Source organism: Cololabis saira, chromosome 12 (genome assembly GCF_033807715.1).
Source record: "Cololabis saira isolate AMF1-May2022 chromosome 12, fColSai1.1, whole genome shotgun sequence".
Taxonomy (NCBI): Eukaryota; Metazoa; Chordata; class Actinopteri; order Beloniformes; family Belonidae; genus Cololabis; species Cololabis saira.
This window is the reverse complement of record NC_084598.1, coordinates 15744027-15761895: the sequence shown is the minus strand read 5'-3', so window position 1 is coordinate 15761895 and position 17869 is coordinate 15744027. Positions and strand designations below refer to the sequence as shown.

Sequence of the window (17869 nt, the reverse complement as noted above, 5' to 3'; positions counted from 1 at the left end):
GTGTTTCAGAAATGTAGTTGTGAGCCTGTCTATTCCTGGGACTTTTCAACACGTTGAAACCTTGTTTCAACGCTATCTCAACTTCTGTTATGGTTAATTTTTCATCTAGCAGAGGTTTCCTATGCAATAAAATACACAGTGTGTGTATATGTGAGAGGAGAAGCTGAGATCTCACAGTTCAAAATACTCTGGCATAGTCCATCAGAGACAAGCCAATAGTCCAGTCTCCAGCATTATCCATTCCCTGAAGAACAAATTGCGGTTTGACATTTTCCAGCAGGTTGCTGCGCTTGTTGTTGTGCAGAGGTTAAAGGGAAAGTTCGGTTTTTTACAACCTGGACCTTATTTCTGGCATTTTTTATGGTTGTATACTCACCCAGAGGTGTTTGGTGTCATTTGGAGTCCTTCGGAAGATATTAGGAGTTTTTTGCGAGCCGCTTCTCCTTATAACGGTAGCGCCTGGGGCACAGAGGGACACAGACGATGCAGCGTCTAAATAACACATGATTGCCGCGAAAATCTTCATTTCTTTTATGAATCACTAGATCTGCTTCCAGGACCTGTTGTAACATTGTGGCGCTGTCTGTGTAATAAATAAAATAAATAAATCCGTTTGTAAACAAGACCTCTGAACTCATGACGTCATCGCGAGTGCGCGCACTCTGTCCTCCGTTCAGTGAGCTCTTCAGCCGTAAACTCCGGCTCAAAACGGTAAGGACGTCCATCATATTCAAAGTCGTCGTCCACAACCTCAGAATTTGACAAATATTCAGACATGTTTCGAATAACTATCAGTAAACTAACAGTAGCGAACTCCAGCTGTACACGGAGCTGTGTCTGGGACGCGCGCACAGAGATGACGTCATGAGTTCAGAGGTCTTGTTTACAAACAGATTTATTTATTTTATTTATTACACAGACAGCGCCACAATGTTACAACAGGTCCTTGAAGCAGATCTAGTGATTCATAAAAGAAATGAAGAGTTTCGCGGCAATCATGTGTTATTTAGACGCTGCATCGTCTGTGTCCCTCTGTGCCCCAGGCGCTACCGTTATAAGGAGAAGCGGCTCGCAAAAAACTCCTAATATCTTCCGAAGGACTCCAAATGACACCAAACACCTCTGGGTGAGTATACAACCATAAAAAATGCCAGAAATAAGGTCCAGGTTGTAAAAAACCGAACTTTCCCTTTAAGTATGATGTCATCATTCTCCAGTTGTGTGCCCCTATGTGGTTATCTGTAAAGCCATGAATGAGGTGCTATGTTAAAGTCACCTTCCATCATAATCTGATCTGGGGTAGAAGTTGTTTTCCATTCATTAACAAGACTACCCAGTTTATTATACATGTCTTTCTTATTATATCCATACACACATACAAGAATGAAATGGTCATCATTTTATTCCACAACCACCATTAATCAGTGACCTTCATTATCGTTATTGTCATCGATTATTGTGCCTGGGAATCTATGAAACAATACCATTACTCCTGCAGAATGTGTAGTTCTGTGTGCAAAGCACATAGCATCTCCCCCGTCCCTTCTCCAGAATGTATCATCGATTGTAACTGTGTGTTTTCTATTAAAAAAAAAAAAAAACAATTTGTTCTTTGTTCCTTACAAAACAGAAATATAGCTTTACACTTGACACTATTCTTCAACCCTCGAATATTTAACGATAGAAATGAAATAGACATGTATTATTAGAGAACTAAATGCTCCTCCCATTATTTATCCCGGACCAAGGGAAACCTGCCGCCACGGAACGCCGCTGTTAATAGCCACAGTTTCACAATAAAGGCCTCCGATCTTTGTCATCCTTCTCCACAGTTTCACAATAAAGGCCTCCGATCTTTGTCATCCTTCTCCACAGTTTCACAATAAAGGCCTCCGATCTTTGTCATCCTTGTCTTCTGTGTGTTGTTAATTCATTGATTCGGTAATTTTTGATGATTTTTCCTGAAATAAGGATTTAGACTCCTGATTTCAGCATTTGAGGTTACTGCTGTGTTCACACACACACATACGCAGGCTTTTTTTTTTTTACTTTATTAGCAAATCTTGCTATACAAACACCAACAGGGTATACAATAGTGTGGAACAGCACATATGATGGAGTAAATTATAAAAATATCTAGTATGAATAAGAAGTCATAATATAGATAATGAAGGTAACAGTCATAATAATAATAATAATAATAATAATAATAATAATAATAATAATAATGATGATAATAATGATAATAAAGATGAGTAAATAAATACATGGAGAATAAAGTTATAAATAAAAGGTTAGTCAGAGGATACAGGTCTTAAACTTTTCATAGTTGATTAAAAATATATTGCTTTTTTTGTTGTATGTCAAATAATGAGAGAATTTAATTCTAGTAGAAAAGGGGCAAATCTAGGAGTAGCACCAGCACATTTTTGTTTGTGAATAAAGAATTTAGCTTAAATAATGATAAAATTCAATAGGTGTTCAAGAGCACGATCTTTAGGACAAGGCGCGCTGATGTCGGTCTGTCACCCTGAATACCCTCCTCATCATCACTCTGGCTCCTCCCCCTGGAGGCGGAGCTGTCCGTCACTCCGTCACATGCACACACACAAACGCACACGCACACTTCCTCGCTCAGCCTGGATGACAGAGAGAGAGAGAGGATGGAGGAGAGACCCTGACAGGTCATTGATTGTAGTAAAGATGCTGCTCTACCTGCAGGCTCCGCGTGCACGCGCATGCACTTGCTGCTGCGGTTGTATATAAAACATACGTGCACGGTGGCGTGTGTACAGTGAGCGTGCGTGTGGTCCTCCAGCTTTCATTGCGTTTTTTTTTTCCCTCACCTGCATTGGACAATTGTGCACACGCGCCGCACGTGCCCGCGGCCGCAGCATCAGCAGCAGCGGAGGCAGCAGCATCAGCATCCTCACGCTGGAGGCGGAGAGCACCCTCGCCGGGCACGGGGGGCTGCCACATCCGGACGGCATCGGCAGGAATTATGAAGGTGATGTACAGTTTTGTTCTCTGAACCCCCCCGGTCTGCGGGCTGAGCGCGCACACCTCAGCGCTCCGCGTCTCCGGCCAGTCTCGGCCGGAGACGCGGAGCGCTAAGGTGTGCGCGCTGAGAAACGGCCCCGTCAGCAGATCCGCAGCCCGGCCTCGGCAGCGGCAGGGGGCCCGCCGACGTCCTGGGTCCGGGATCAGTGTCACGCTGCACGGGGACCGTTGGGTGTGCGCGCGGAGACTACTCTTTGTCTGCCGTGACCGATGATGGATGAGGAGGAGGAGCGGTGAGGAGCGGAGGTGAACCTCCGACCGATGATTGACTGCTCAGCAGGACGAGGTGAAGAGAAGTGAGGATGGGGAGAAGTTGGGATCTGGTTCTGGTTTTGACAGCTGAGCCACTGATGTTCTCGTTCGATTCTGTGACTAACTTGAACCAGGTTCTTGTAGACCAGTGTTCTGCCAATTTCTGCTGCTTTGCCAAAAATGCTACCTAATGGTTTTCTACCTTTGTAGAGCTACAGTTTTACTGTGTTTTACTCCCTAGCCCACTTCCTTTCCCCCCAAGTGGTCCTTGTCGCTTGCCATGCCTCATTGTAAATAAGAATGTGTTCTTAATGACCTGCCTGGATAAATAAAGGCGAATGACTGAATGAATATCAAATAAAGCGATAGAATTGTTGTTTTTTTTCTCTTTATCGTATAATGTTCACAAAGTGTAATGCAATTCATGTCATGGGTCGTGTATTTTGAAGGATCAAATACTCAACATCCCATATTATCAATTTTACATCATGCAAGAAATTATGGACGTGGCAATCAAACTTTGAAAATCGACTGTGCACGTGTGCAGAACCACAAAGTAGCATTTCTCGGCAGGTAGCAAGGATTGGCAGAACACTGGTTCCACTTTGGAACATTTAAAGAGCTGGTTTTCATCAAGCTGGCGTTTCCATAACCTCTGTACTGATGTGTGTTGTATTTAATTGCTGCCAACAAACACCACTGTATACCTTTAGAAACACGCTGCTGACATGAAGGTCCTGGTGTTGAGGGACAACCACATCAGTACTTGGACGTATATCCTCTGTGGGACACTGTGGTCTTCTAAAGAAATGTAGGTTATTTCCAACGTTAGTTCATTCAGTCTACTCAGAACCACCTGAGGAGTTTTACTTTTCTCGCGTCCCCACCAGCTACTGATACTATACAAAGAAAATCCTGTGGTATGAACGACGCGGGAACACGGTTCTCCTGAGTGATGGTGAACCTACGCAGATTAGCTGTTGTACTAGTGAACATACTCGGATCAGTTGTAGTACTAGATAACCTACACGGATTAGCTGTTGTAATACGGAAAGTACAAGTGAACATATTTAGATCAGTTGTATAATCTACGCAGATTATCTGGTGTACTAGCAAATGTACTAATGAACATATCTAGATCAGTTGTAGTACTTGAAAACCTACGCAGATTCGCTGTTGTACTAGGGAATGTACTAGTGAACAGACTTGGATCAATTGTAGTACTAGATAGCCTACGCAGATTAGCTGTTGTACTAGTGAACATACTTGGATCAATTGTAGTACTAGATATCCTATGCAGATTAGCAGTTTGTTCTATGCATTCTATGCATTCTATTCTATGCAGAGTCTACACAGATCAGCTGTTGTACAAGTGAATGTACTAGTGAATATACTTGGATAAATTGTAGTACTAGTTAACCTTTTGCAGATTTGCTGTTGTACTAGTGAACATACTTGGATGAATTGTAGTTTTCGTTAATTTACGCAGATTAGCTGTTGTACTAAGGAATGTACTAGTGAACATATTTGGATCAGTTGTAGTACTAGATAACCTATGCAGATAAGCTTTTGTACTAGTGACTGTACTAGTGAACATACTTGAATTAGTTGTAGTGCTAGAGAATCAGTGCAGATCAGCTGTTGTAGTAGTGAATCTACTAGTGGCCATACGTGGATCAGTTGTAGTACTTCATGACCTACGCAGATTAGCTGTTTTACTCGGGAATGTAATAGTGAACATACTGTACTTGGATCAGTTGTAGTAGTAGAAAACCTTCTCAGATTAGCTGATGTACTAAGGAATGTACTAATGAACATACTGGGATAGATTGTAGTACTACACAGCCTACGCAGGTTAGCTGTTTTACTAGGGAGTGTACTAGTGAACATACTTGGACAAATTGTATTACTAGATAATCTTTGCAGATTAGTTTTTGTACTTGTGAACACACTTGGATTAACTGTAGAACTAGATAATTTAGGCAGTTTAGCTGTTTTACTAAGGAATGTATTAGTGAGCATATATGGATAAATTGTAGTACTAGTTAATTTACGTGGATTAGCTGTTGTACTAAGGAAAGTACTAGTGAAGATACTTGGATCAGTTGTAGTACTAGATTACCTATGCAGATAAGCTTTTGTACTAGTGACTGTACTAGTGAACATACTTAGATCAGTTGTACTACTAGAGAGTCTCTGCAAATCAGCTGTTATTTATTTATTAAGTTTATTTGTGTCAGGGACAATACCGGATTTAGTTTACTAGCTACTTTCCATCCGTAGTCCCTGGGCAGGTACATGGATAATAAAAGGTAAGAGCGTCAAATACAAAACTATATTATACTATTATATTATACTAGTGAATGTAGTAGCGATCATACTTGGATCAGTTGTAGTGCTTCATAACATATGCAGATTAGTTGTTGTAGTAGCGAATGTACTAGTGGTGAACATACTTGGATCAGTTCTAGTACTAGATAACCTATGCAGAATAGCTGTTGTACTAGCGAATGTACTAATGAACACATTTAGATCAGTTGTAATACTAGAAAACCTCCGCAGATTAGGTGTTGTACTAGGGAGAGTACTAGTCAACAAACCTTTATCAGTTGTAGTACTAGATAACCGACGCAGATTAGCTGTTGAAGTAGCGAATGTAATAGTGAACATACTTGGATCAGTTGTAGTACTAGATAACTTATGCAGATCAGCTATTTTACTAGGGAGTGTACTAGTGAACATACTTGGATCAGTTCTGGCAGAGCCGGCCCAAGGCATAAGCGAACTAAACGGCTGCTTAGGGCCCCCTGACCACTAGGGGGCCCCCAAGAGTTTAAAAAAAAAGAATAATTATGCGTGAGTGATGATTCTAACATTAGCAAAGGTATGTTATTGTACAAAAACACAATAATTAATATTATTACATAAACAATATTATGTTAACAGACTAGAGTAGACTACTGCTGGCATATTGACTACTGCCTCTCGGCTCCAGAGCTGCACTGGTCATGTGTTCATTCAACTGTGCATTTGCACACGGCACTTTGCATCTGAGGAGTAGGTTGAAGGCCCACCATGTCGCAAAAACGGACTTTATTTGTTTATTCTATTTAATAATGTCAGTTTTTGTACATTTCAATCTATTCTTATATGGAGAACATATTGATGAGGTACTGTTTATCTAAATTGAGTGATTTTAATTATAGTTCTATTTTTTGTAGTACTTTGTTGTTGCACTTTATTGTTGTTCCACTTCAAATTGTTGTTGCACATTGCTAGTGCAGTTTATTTAAAAACAAAAATAAAGTAGATAACATGTTTACAGTGAATGGTTTATAAATGATCTATTTGATTATTTTGTTTCTTTTAGTAGGCCTACACTGTAGATGATACTCAGTATCACACTTTGTACTATATCACTTTAAATATTAAGTGTACAGTTAATCAACCCCAGGCCGCTCTTGTAGCTGAATTTGTTACCATTTCAGATTAAAAACCATAGATGGGTAAAAACATGCCAGCCTGACAATAGGATGATACAAACAACACTGCTGCAACTGTGCAGCTCTTTGACCTTTTATCTATTGCTTCTCTGTGTGGCCAGTAGGGGCAGTTGCTGACGGCAAAATATTAATTGAAAGATTTTTCTGAAAGTTTGTTAATCTGTTGTTGCTTCCATGGTCTTAATCACTGTGGATTACAATCTAACTACAACGAAAAGTTCTTACTGTACATCTGATTTTACAAGTGTATTTGTAATGACAAGGAAGAACATGAAATAAGTTTATAGTGGGTGTGTGAATGATCAATAATCAGTATTATTGGCAGTAATAGAGGGCCCAAAATCAAATTTTGCTTAGGGCCCCATGGAGGCTTGGGCCAGCCCTGAGTTCTGGTACTAGATAACCTACGCAGATTAGCTGTTGTACTAGTGAATGTACTAATGAACATATTTAGGTCAGTTGTAGTACTAAAAAACCTCCCCAGATTAGCTTTTGTACTAGTGAACATACTTGGATAGATTGTAGTACTAGACAACCTACGTAGGTTAGCTGTTTTACTTGGGAGTGTAATAGTTAACATACTTGGATAAATTGTACTACTAAATAACCTACGCAGATTAGCTGTTGTACTAGTGAACGTACTTGGATCAATTGTACTACTAGTTAACCTACGCAGAAAAGCTGTTGTACAAGCGAATGTACTAATGAACATATTGAGATCAGTTGTAGTACTATAAAAACCTATGCAGATTAGCTGTTGTACTAGGGAATGTACTAATGAACATACTAGGATAGATTGTATTACTAGACAACCAACCCAGGTTATCTGTTTTACTGCAGAGTGTAATAGGTAACATACTTGGATCAGTTGTAATACTAGAAAACCTACGCAGATTAGCTGGTGTAGTAGGGAATGTACTAATGAACATACTTGTATCAGTTGTAGTACTAGATAACCTACGCATATTACAGTAGCTGTTGTACTGGGGAACATACTTGGAAAAATTGTAGTACTAGTTAATTTACGCAGATTAGCTGTTGTACTCGCGAATGTACCAATGAATATATCTAGATCAGTTGTAGTACTCGAAAACCTATGCAGATTAGCTGTTGTACTGGGGAATTTATTAATGGGATAGATTGTAGTACTAGACGACCTACGCAGGTTATCTGTTTTACTTGGGAGTGGACTAATGAACATACTTGGATCAGTTGTAGTACTAGGTAACCCCACGCAGATTAGCTGTTGTACTAGTGAACATACTTGGATCAATTGTACTACTAGTTAACCTACAACACCTTCACCAACCAGTGATGGAGGTCATGATGTTCTGGTTAGTTCCAGAGTGCAAAACGCCTGGCAGCTGAGAACTGTCCTGAGGAGACATACAATCCTTTCTTCATTTCTACTCCATTCTACTGGTCTACCGGATTATTCAGATACACCTCGTCACTTCTGAGATATTCCCGTTGTTTGGGAGCAGTAACCTGTTAAATAAGCCTGTTTTAGTCACAGTCCTGTTGGAGGGAAGCTGCAGAAGCAGCTGCAGCCTGAGCGTGGGGGACAGCCTCCTGCAGCCCGTCTGGAGGTTCCTCAGGTTTTCTGTTGCAGCAGGCTGCAGGAGGACTTGTGTCGCATTGGTTTCTTTCATTCCTGCTGCAGCAACGTCAGCAGAGCTACTGACTGCATCGATACTCACTCTGTAACCGAGGGTTCATGGCAAAGCTGACATTGGAGTCTGTCCGTGTCTCAACTCTCAACTCCTCTGAGAAAGCTGGACTTCTTTCTCTGTACATTTGTTCCACGTCTCATCAGAAAGGCTTCTGCAGCTCACGGGGAACTGAAACTTCACCATCCTGAATAAGTGCTGGAACATCTTCAAGGAGACAAGTCCATTTGCTTCCGTTGGGGATTTTTGTAGGATTTAAGGCAGTGAAGGTTTTAGGGGTCCTAATTTTGGGGGCTCAGGTAGAGCTGGGCATGTGGTGGTGCAGTTTTCACTTGTTTTCAGTACAAACACATCCAAAACATTTACCTCAAGTTTGAAAAAAGAACACCTCAAACTATTATTTTCTATTATTATTTCAGTACATCTCGCCTGTTGCATTGTCTCTGAGCAAAAACATCCTCAAAACTATCAAGATGGATGATTTCAGTTCACTAAAATGTACGACCACTGCACGCTTTCTTCTCCTGACCTTCGGCAGACTGCACACGTTTCACGTCATTACCGACCCCAGCGGTGTAGGATAGCATTACTGGTTTTCATTAAGCCTGCGCCGCGGTCGCTTGTAATTGGTAGGCAGCAGTGAAGTCATTTTTTTTTTAATTATGATTTATTTATGTACTCATTATTTATATATTTATTTTGCATTTATGTCTTGATTGAAGAAGATGAATATGGTTTGTATGAACTGAATATGATTTATTGAAGGGTCCAGGGGTGTTCTGTGGGGGGGTGGGGGGGCAGAGGGGTGGCCACAGTGACAGTGGGTCCCGGTGGCCTGCCAGTCCCAGTTTCAGCTCCGCTGGTCCTCGTTTTAGTTTTGCAGCACTTGTTCTGGATTTTTCTTCAGAAGTGAGGATGTTTGGACAGATTTGGTCAGAATTAATGTAATTTAATATTGATTAGCTTTCAAAGGTTAGCATAAGCTAAGTCAGCCAAGCTCGAAGGTCTAACGTTGGTTTTGTTCCATCTACTTCCAGACTGTTTTCCTCCAGCCATGTACAACATGGTGTCGCTCAGACAAATTAGACGATGTTGCAGGGGTCTGGTGTTACATAGTCTATGACAGTTTTCTCAACCCTGGTCCTCGGGGCCCCCTGTCCTGCATGTTTTAAATGTTGCCTTGCATCAGCACACCTGATTCTAATCAACAGTCGTCATTAGCTGGTCATCAGGGTCTGCACAACTCTGTTGATGACACAGCTCCTTGTATCAGGGTATGCTGAACCAGGGTAGCATCTAATGGCGCTTTTCCACTAGTATCTACTCAGCGCGACTCAATTCGCCACGCCCCGGTTTTGCGCTTTTCCACTAGGGGTGGAGGCGGGTGGAGGCTGGCCGAGTTGATACTTTTTCTGTATCTATTGTGCCGAGGTTCTAAGCGTGCTGAGTTGGCCTGCATCGGACATCACACTACAGGCCACCGATTGGTCGGGGGGCGGGGCCATCAGACGTTTGAATCAGGAAGCGGAAATCTGCATACTGTAAGAGCGACTCGCTGCTTCTTCATTTTATTCGACAGGCAATGGGAGCGCAAAAGTCTGTTTGGTGATCCAACTCTGAGGTGCAGATGTTCATAAACCTGGTGGCTGAGGAGAGAATTAAAAAGGGATCTAGACGGGCGATAAGGAACGACCAGATCTACCAGGCGCTCGGTCACTTCTCAGCTGCTTGCGGCTCTCAGCTGACTTTTCAGCAGCGCCGAGACAAACAAAATATTTAAAAATTGCTGCTTGAAGCTTCTTTCACTCTCATTTTTTAACTTGATATCGAACACAAGTCACAGACACAGCAGCACATATATCATCTCCTCCAGGTTCTACATCTTGAGTGTTGTCTTTTAGATTACGCAATCAAATACGTCACAGCAGCTTCGCTCCAACCCGCCTACTTCTCATCTGGGTGTCTAAAAAGAAACAAGGGCAAAGGGGAGTGGAGGCGAGATGAGGCGTGGCGAGTCGAGTCGCGCTGAGTAGGTACTAGTATAAAAGCACCATAAGACATGCAGGACAGGGCGTCCCGAGGACCAGAGGACTGATCTATGATGCAACAACAAAAAAATGTGTCTGACACCAGGAGAGGACGCGGGTCTGAAAACTTTGCTAAGTTAAGCCAGATGTTGATTTCCTGTGTGAATGTCTATAGTTTTTTTCCATCACGATCATTCTGACCCACCACGCCAGCTCTCTCACTCTCAGGTTTGAACAGTTTTAAGGTACAAATATGTGAAACTACAAATGTTATTGGAGCTGCTGCTGGTTTGTGCTTCATGCAGATGTGTAGTTTTTACTCCAGCTGTGAAAGCTCTGGTTCACTGATGGACATCATGATTCTTCAGCATCAAATGTGTTCCTGATGGGTTCATGATGCCGTGATGTTTACAGGACGAGGGGGTTGTTCAGCGCAGTGAAAACACCTGTGTGAAGTGTGTTTGAGGAGTGTGAGCTGAGAGGAAGGTGTTGTCCTCAGGTAAATGTTCAACCATGGTGACACAATCCTGAACATGTGATCAAATACAGCCGTGAACAAAGAAGTTTCGTCGCAGCAGGACAATAGAGTGCCTCGGGGTTTAAAAGGTCCAGGGTTAGTTGCTGTGGGACTTGTGCTCACTTGGCCTGCTGCTTGTGTTTGTCAGTGGTCCAGTTAGTCACCTTGAAGGCGTCCCCAACTATCCCAGGTAGGAGTATCTGGACCAGAGGCTCCGGCTGCTGCAGGAGGTAGAAGCATGCGACGTCCTGTCCAGCTGGTTTTGAATCTGAATGAAAAAAACAACTGTTGTTCCAGACTGTAGAGATGTGTGTTTCTACTGGACCTGGTGGTCAATGGATCCGGACCCTGGTGGTCGGTAGAGGAACTGCAGGCAGGTCCAGACCATGGTGGGCGGTGAAAGAACTGCAGGTCCACATCCAGACCCTAGTGGTCAGTAGAGAAACTTCAGTTACTCTAACTTCCTCAGCCCAGCGACCCAGCGTTGCGGGCCCACTATGGGCTTGGCTGAATATTGTGACAGCCAGCCGGCTCTCGGGTATGACGGCGCTCCCGTACCCTTTGGCCATCCCAGAGCCAGCTGCAGCGGTCTGTCCGTACAGTTAATGGCAAAACAGAACGGTGTTAGCCAGTACTCGAGTTGTAAAAAAAAATCAGGGGGGATGGTGGATTTTATCATATGGGGACAGATAATTTGTGCTGATTACAAATAATATAATATATTACAAATAATAGCACTGACCAAAACACCTGCAGAAATACTGCAGGAATGACATAGCAGCAGTTAAATGCAGCCTTCTGTAAGCTTTAAATATCCACTGGGCTTACATCAAATACATCAAAACACAACAATAAAAAACAGTTTTCTGAACTTATCAATATGACTCTGTCCTTCACAGGATAAGTAAAATGGATTACTGCAAAAACTCAAAATCTTAACAAGAATTTTTGTATTATTTCTAGTTAAAATATCTCATTTTAGTAAAAAAATCTCATTACACGTAAAACAAGACTCATCATTGGAAAACAACAATTTTCACCTGTTTCAAGTAGATTTTCACTTCAAATTAGCAGACAAATCTGCCAGTGGAACAAGATTTTTTTGCTTGTAATAAGAAGATAAATCTTGTTCCACTGGCAGATTTTTGTACTTATTTCAAGTTAATTTTCATTTTTCATTTCATTTATTTATTTATTCAAACACGTTAAAACAAAAACAAAATAATCAGAATGCATAAAATGTATATACCGAAAAAAAAAACAAAAAAAACAAAGAACAACAAAGAAAACCATAAGCAAAACAAAGCAAATTAAAGAGACAAATCTATATGTAAATAAATATTTCCTGTTTGAAAGGGTTTAGGATGAAGTTTCAAAAAACTTTTCTAGTCCTACCCCTTCTAATGTTCTGTTTTTACTGTTTCTTCATTTCACACAACTTCAAAAGAAAAGCATAAAAGAAAAGAAAAATTGGTTCAGCTGAGCAAGGCACTTTGGTCATTGGCAGTCAGTTCAAGTGAAAATTTACTTGAAACAGCTGAAAATGTTTCTGTAGTTATTTTTGATGATTCTAAATGTTGAAATAGCAGTAGTACCATATTCGTTGATGAAATGACATAAGGGATGGAAAGGGGGGATGGCAGTTTTACAGGGGGGGTGATTTTGACCGTTTTTTATTTCAGGGGTGGATGCCATCCCCCTCATCCCCCCTCAACTCGAGTACTGGTGTTAGCCAAGAAAACACCACCTCTGATTTACTGGCTCGGCTGCAGTAAACACATGTGAGTCTCTGAGTGTTTGTCTGAGTGAGTCTTCAAATTCAACTCAAACTCAACAAAATTTTATTTATGCCCATAAGAAAATTATATCAATGTAGCAGTCTGAAGGATCTCCTATACAGTAGGTCTGCAGGTCTGCAGGCATTAGGATGGGATCTCTGTGGTCCTGCAGCAAGGCAGGAAGTCTTCCACTGGAACCTCCTCCTGGTTCAGGCTGAGGTTGAGGAGGTCCTGCACAATCCCACCTAGCTGGTCTGAACAGGCTTTCAGGACTCTGGGGCTGACGCCATCTGATCCGGACCTGCAGCTTTGGACCGGTTCAGTTTCTCCAGTTGTCTCTTCACCTGACTGTTAGAGACACACAGGTGGGAGGTGGAGGAGCCCAGTATCTCAGCAAGATCCATGACTGAGGAGGAAGATGATGGTGATCTAGAAATGATCTACACATGTGGTGCAGGAAGGACCAGGGTAGAAATTAAAATATATTTACTTTAGATGTGCCTATTTTAACTACGGTTGCGATGAAGGATGTTCTGTCAAGTACTTGACAGAACATCTGTTCCAGGAACAGTTTCTGATCTGGATGTCTCATCCTGATCCTTTACCCCTTGACGGTGTGGGTTTCTGCCCCTGTGTCGTCTGCCTGCTGATGACATCATGGGACCTGCTAGGGATGACATCATCAGAGCATTGTTGGTATGTCTGCAGATCTGCACCGACAGCTGTTGTCGGAGCTGCTCAGCATCACTGGACAGAAACAACAAACACAGAGCCTCCTCCTCATCCTCTTCTAAAGTAGTCTTCGTCGTCCTCATCCTCAGTCTGCAGGAACCTGACCTGAGGGGCCCTTAAAAGCGCCCATGTTCTTTTTATCCGTTCTTTCTGTCAGATTTACAGTTATCATGGCAATTTTGATCATAGTAGTGACCAGAAGCTAAACGAAAACATAAAACGTGTAGATTAATGAGTGGTGTTTAGCTTTTGTTCTTAAAATCTCCATGTGACCTGTGGTTTTGGTTGTAAAGGCTCATGTGGTTTTGGTGAGCCACCACAGGTTATGCAGTCATGTGAAGAAAGTGCCAGCCTCTCTTTTAATTGGATTTGTGCATGTAAGGCAGATACAACCTCAGCTGAATCACAACATGGAACATCTTTTCGCCACATTATTAACAAAAATGAAGCCAAGAATGAAGAATCAAAAAACACAGGATGAGATGTTAAACTGTCCCTTGTGCCAATAGGTGGTGAGCACTCATTGAGATTTGCCATGTTGTTGGGAGTGGTATGTAATAGACAGGTGGGGGTTCTCCGAGTTGTGTGGGAGGTGAGTCTTGGCCAGGGTAGAATTTCAGAACAGCCGGGCAAGAGACACATCTTCAGTAGTGTATGCCCTTGCATCATTGGGTGTTTCGGCCTTCCAACACTATACAGCAGGGGTATTCAACTAGATTCGGCCGGGGGGCCACATCTGCAAAAGGACTGTATGGAGAGGCCCGCACAATTTGAAAATGTGGGGGTTTTCAAAATGTATTTTGTACTCAAAGACGAAGACTTATGTAAATATAATACATTTGTATTATACATTTGAATATATCTAGTTTACATATGAATTATGTATTAATTGTCTCCAGATTTAGTAATTGTGAATGTTAAATATAATATTCAGATAAAGAAATATTATTTTGAATGCAAGTTCATTTTGAAACCATGCATTGAGCAAACTTAATGAAATTGATATTGACCTACTTTTAATAAAACACGCCATAATGACAAAGCACCACTTTCCACCAAGATTTCCTTATTTGAATATTATATTAAGCATTGAGCACAAGCATTTTATGATATTTATGCACCGAAATGAAAATTTGTGGCCGAAACCGAAAATGATAATAAACACTTGGCCGAATACCGAATAATACCTAACAATGGTTCTTCGCAATTTTTAATTTATTTTGCCAATTTTTTCACCATTGGATAAATCAAATAAATGTGCAGTGAAATACCCGCCAGTCACAATTTGTCTTACTGTACTTATTGTATTTTTGTATTGTATTTTTTATTTTTTTTCTCATAATCCTTTTTCATTTTCTCCCATTCAAATCCAGTTAATCGGGTCGCGGTGGGGCTGATCTCCGCAATTTGAAGCCTTGTATAATAATTGTAAAAATCTGGGTTATTTTCTTGGAGGATCTCGTCAAACATATAGTGAGGGTTCTCCACCGCATCGGCCCTTCTCTCTGCGCTCTCTCCCCGATCTCCTACGCTGTGCGCCCCGTGACCGCCTCCATCACCAAGCGGCTTTTCCAAATTCAACTCAGCCTGGATCATTTCTCGTGTCCTCTGCTTTTTCCCCACATCCAAGTAATGATCTGACATGCTGACAGGTTTGCTGCGTTTAACACTGCTCCCTCACTCCAGCTGTTAGTTTTTTTCCCCACTTATTCCACCGAACACCGAAAGTGTTTTTTTTTGCTATTTTCGGCCGAACATTCGGTGCATCACTATTATAAAAAAATCTATAAAAAAATTATTATTATTTTGTTTTTTTTTCAACAAACACCCCCTTTTTTGAAATATGACCAGGGGCCACATAAAAGCTCCTGGCGGGCCGCATGTGGCCCGCGGGCCGCCAATTGAATATCCCTGCTATACACCCTCCACAAGGGTGGCCCGCTGCAGGATGATCAGTCCTCAGCTTGTGTCCCATGCTAAGCCACCACCGAAATCCATCCATGTGGGAAATACAAAGTACCCCATGACTGCTTACACAGGATGGTCAAGGGTCCCAGTGGGTGTTCAGACTGAGCACTGCTCTCTAAACGTTCGTCACCTGTAACGCTCCTGACCTGCAGCACTCTTCACCTGCAGCGGTTGTCACCTGCAGCGGTTGTCACCTGCAACCTGAAGTGACAACTGCGAACCCAAGGAGATGACGCTCTGGAGTAAGTCTGAGGATGTGGAGACGAGTGGTCCACATTAAAGCTGTGAACACGTTTTTAAAATCTCCTTCCAACCAGGAGGGAGGCAATGTTTCCACCAACAGTAGCTCGATGACTTCTGCTTATCATCTCCTGATTCACAGGTCGGTTGGTTGGTTTTCACGTTGGTGTTTGACGGCAGTTTGGCTTCATGAGTGTCGTGATGAGAGCAAACGTGCTGCAGATGTGTTCAGAGTGGGACCAGTGTTGTCTCTGAGGGAGCATTCTTGTTTGAAGCATCACAGGAAGTCCCTGCTGTTTCCAACCTTGCAGCCTTGTTATAAATGCTGAAATGTCAATCACACGAGGAAATCTGGGTTATCTGAGGCCGCGGTGAAGCTGACGTGCTGATGGGACCGACCCACATCTGACCTGTTTCCACCGAGCACCATTGCAGATCTGTACTCAGGAAACCACCACAACCAGAACCAGACTTCATCCAGGTCCACCCGGGTCCTGTGGACAGCAGCTCAGTCAGACACAGCCGAGCTGTTAGCGGACTCATAAATGCAACTAATAACTTTTTGCTTCACCAGACAAATCAATAAATCCATCCTGACTTCATCAGAATCAGAATCAGAAATAAGTTTATTGCCAAGTAGTTTAACACACACAAGGAATTTGTTGTGGTGATTGGTGCAATACAATACATCTGACTCACTGAAACTCGTCACCCACCTGACTGTTGGAGGAAATTAAGTCTGACCTTATCACCGCGGCGAACTGACCCCTGTGGCGCTATTAAATCAGACAAAGCTGAACTGAATCTTACTGTATTAACCCCCAAAAGGAAATTACGTGGTTGCAGAGTAAGAAGTTGACGTGTTCAAGAGATCATCACTTTCAGTGTTGTGTTTGTTGCCAAGCAACAGCTATAGTGATGACATTACAAGCAGCATCAGCAAGTTACACAGGTAGACATCATGGATGGAAACATCTGGAGCGCAGAAGGGCTTCTTCGCAGTCAGGTGATCAGAACCATCTGATCACCATCAGTGTGGATCACATGTGGCCAGATACAGCCCGGGGGCCCGATTCAACCCTCAGACCATCTCAGGGGGGCCCCCCCGTAAATAAAAATGATACATGTCATTTCTAAAAAAGTGGGCATTTATGGTAAGATTCTGCAGATGGCTGGTCTAAACTATGTCTACGTTTCATCAGGGTGCACTGACGGCGCTGACATTGGACAGTTTTTAAATCCTCCAAGGATGAATGTTTCAGACGAGACGCTGACTCAGAAGGTTACGACGTCCTGAATATCTGTTCACACGTCAAGTATTGTTGCGTTCAAGAGTACCGCTGATCTAAAAACAACTTGCTGGACTCTAACAGCAGTAGTTAGAGTCTAGCAGGGGCTCCAGTAGGCCTACCTGAGGACCACGACGCTCCGCTGATGAATACATTCTGAATATGAATAAATCAACATGAAGAACCGCCTGATTATCAGGAATGTGTGTGTGTGTGTGTGTGTGCGTGCGTGCGTGCGTGCGTGCGTGCGTGCGTGCGTGTGTGTGGGGCGGGGAAAACAAGTAAACCAGATCCAGCAACTTGGAGCAAATCCAGAGGAACTGACAGAGAGCACCTCAGCCGCTGTAACAAACAGTTGTGGCCGGATCGGCGGTCCAGCTCGTGATGTGTGCGACACCAGGACACAAACAGCCTCCTACACGGGTTGCTTCATGAGCGATGGAAGTAGCGGTTCTGTCCTACGCACACAGCTGGAAGGCTGTGCTCTTGGCTGCGAGTAGCTCTCGTCCTCTCCTCGTATCCATGAGGATGAAGCGTCGGTACAGCAGCTGGGATTCCTTCATCTCTGGGGCGGTCTGAAGGTGTTCACATCGTCGCTGTCTGATTGGTCGGCATCGCTGGCTTCATCAACATCAGAAACATCGGCTGTCGTTGGTGATGGAGAGGGTAGAGGATCCACGCTGAAGAATAACAGGATTTGTTGAGGCTGCAAAAGCCGGTCCACCTCCATAGACCTCCGTGTTTAAATGTTAAACTTTAAATTTAGAGTAGAAATAAACTTATTTACAGTCTGGTTCAAAAAGACATTTTGGTCTTCATCGTTAGGTTTCATA

At 42.6% G+C, this 17869-nt stretch overlaps 1 protein-coding gene across 2 annotated transcripts in view; it reads left to right on the top strand.

Moving 5' to 3' along the window:
- The first annotated feature begins 2615 nt into the window (after nt 1–2615).
- The window catches only part of LOC133456950 (membrane-associated guanylate kinase, WW and PDZ domain-containing protein 3-like), a 75913-nt gene continuing 60659 nt past the window's right edge, over nt 2616–17869 (top strand). Inside the window, exon 1 of one of the 2 annotated variants that reach the window (XM_061735692.1) lies at nt 2616–3007. The gene's annotated coding sequence lies outside the window, so the exon portion shown is untranslated. The remainder of the gene's footprint in view (nt 3008–17869) is intronic. The other variant, XM_061735690.1, reaches the window with a different exon arrangement.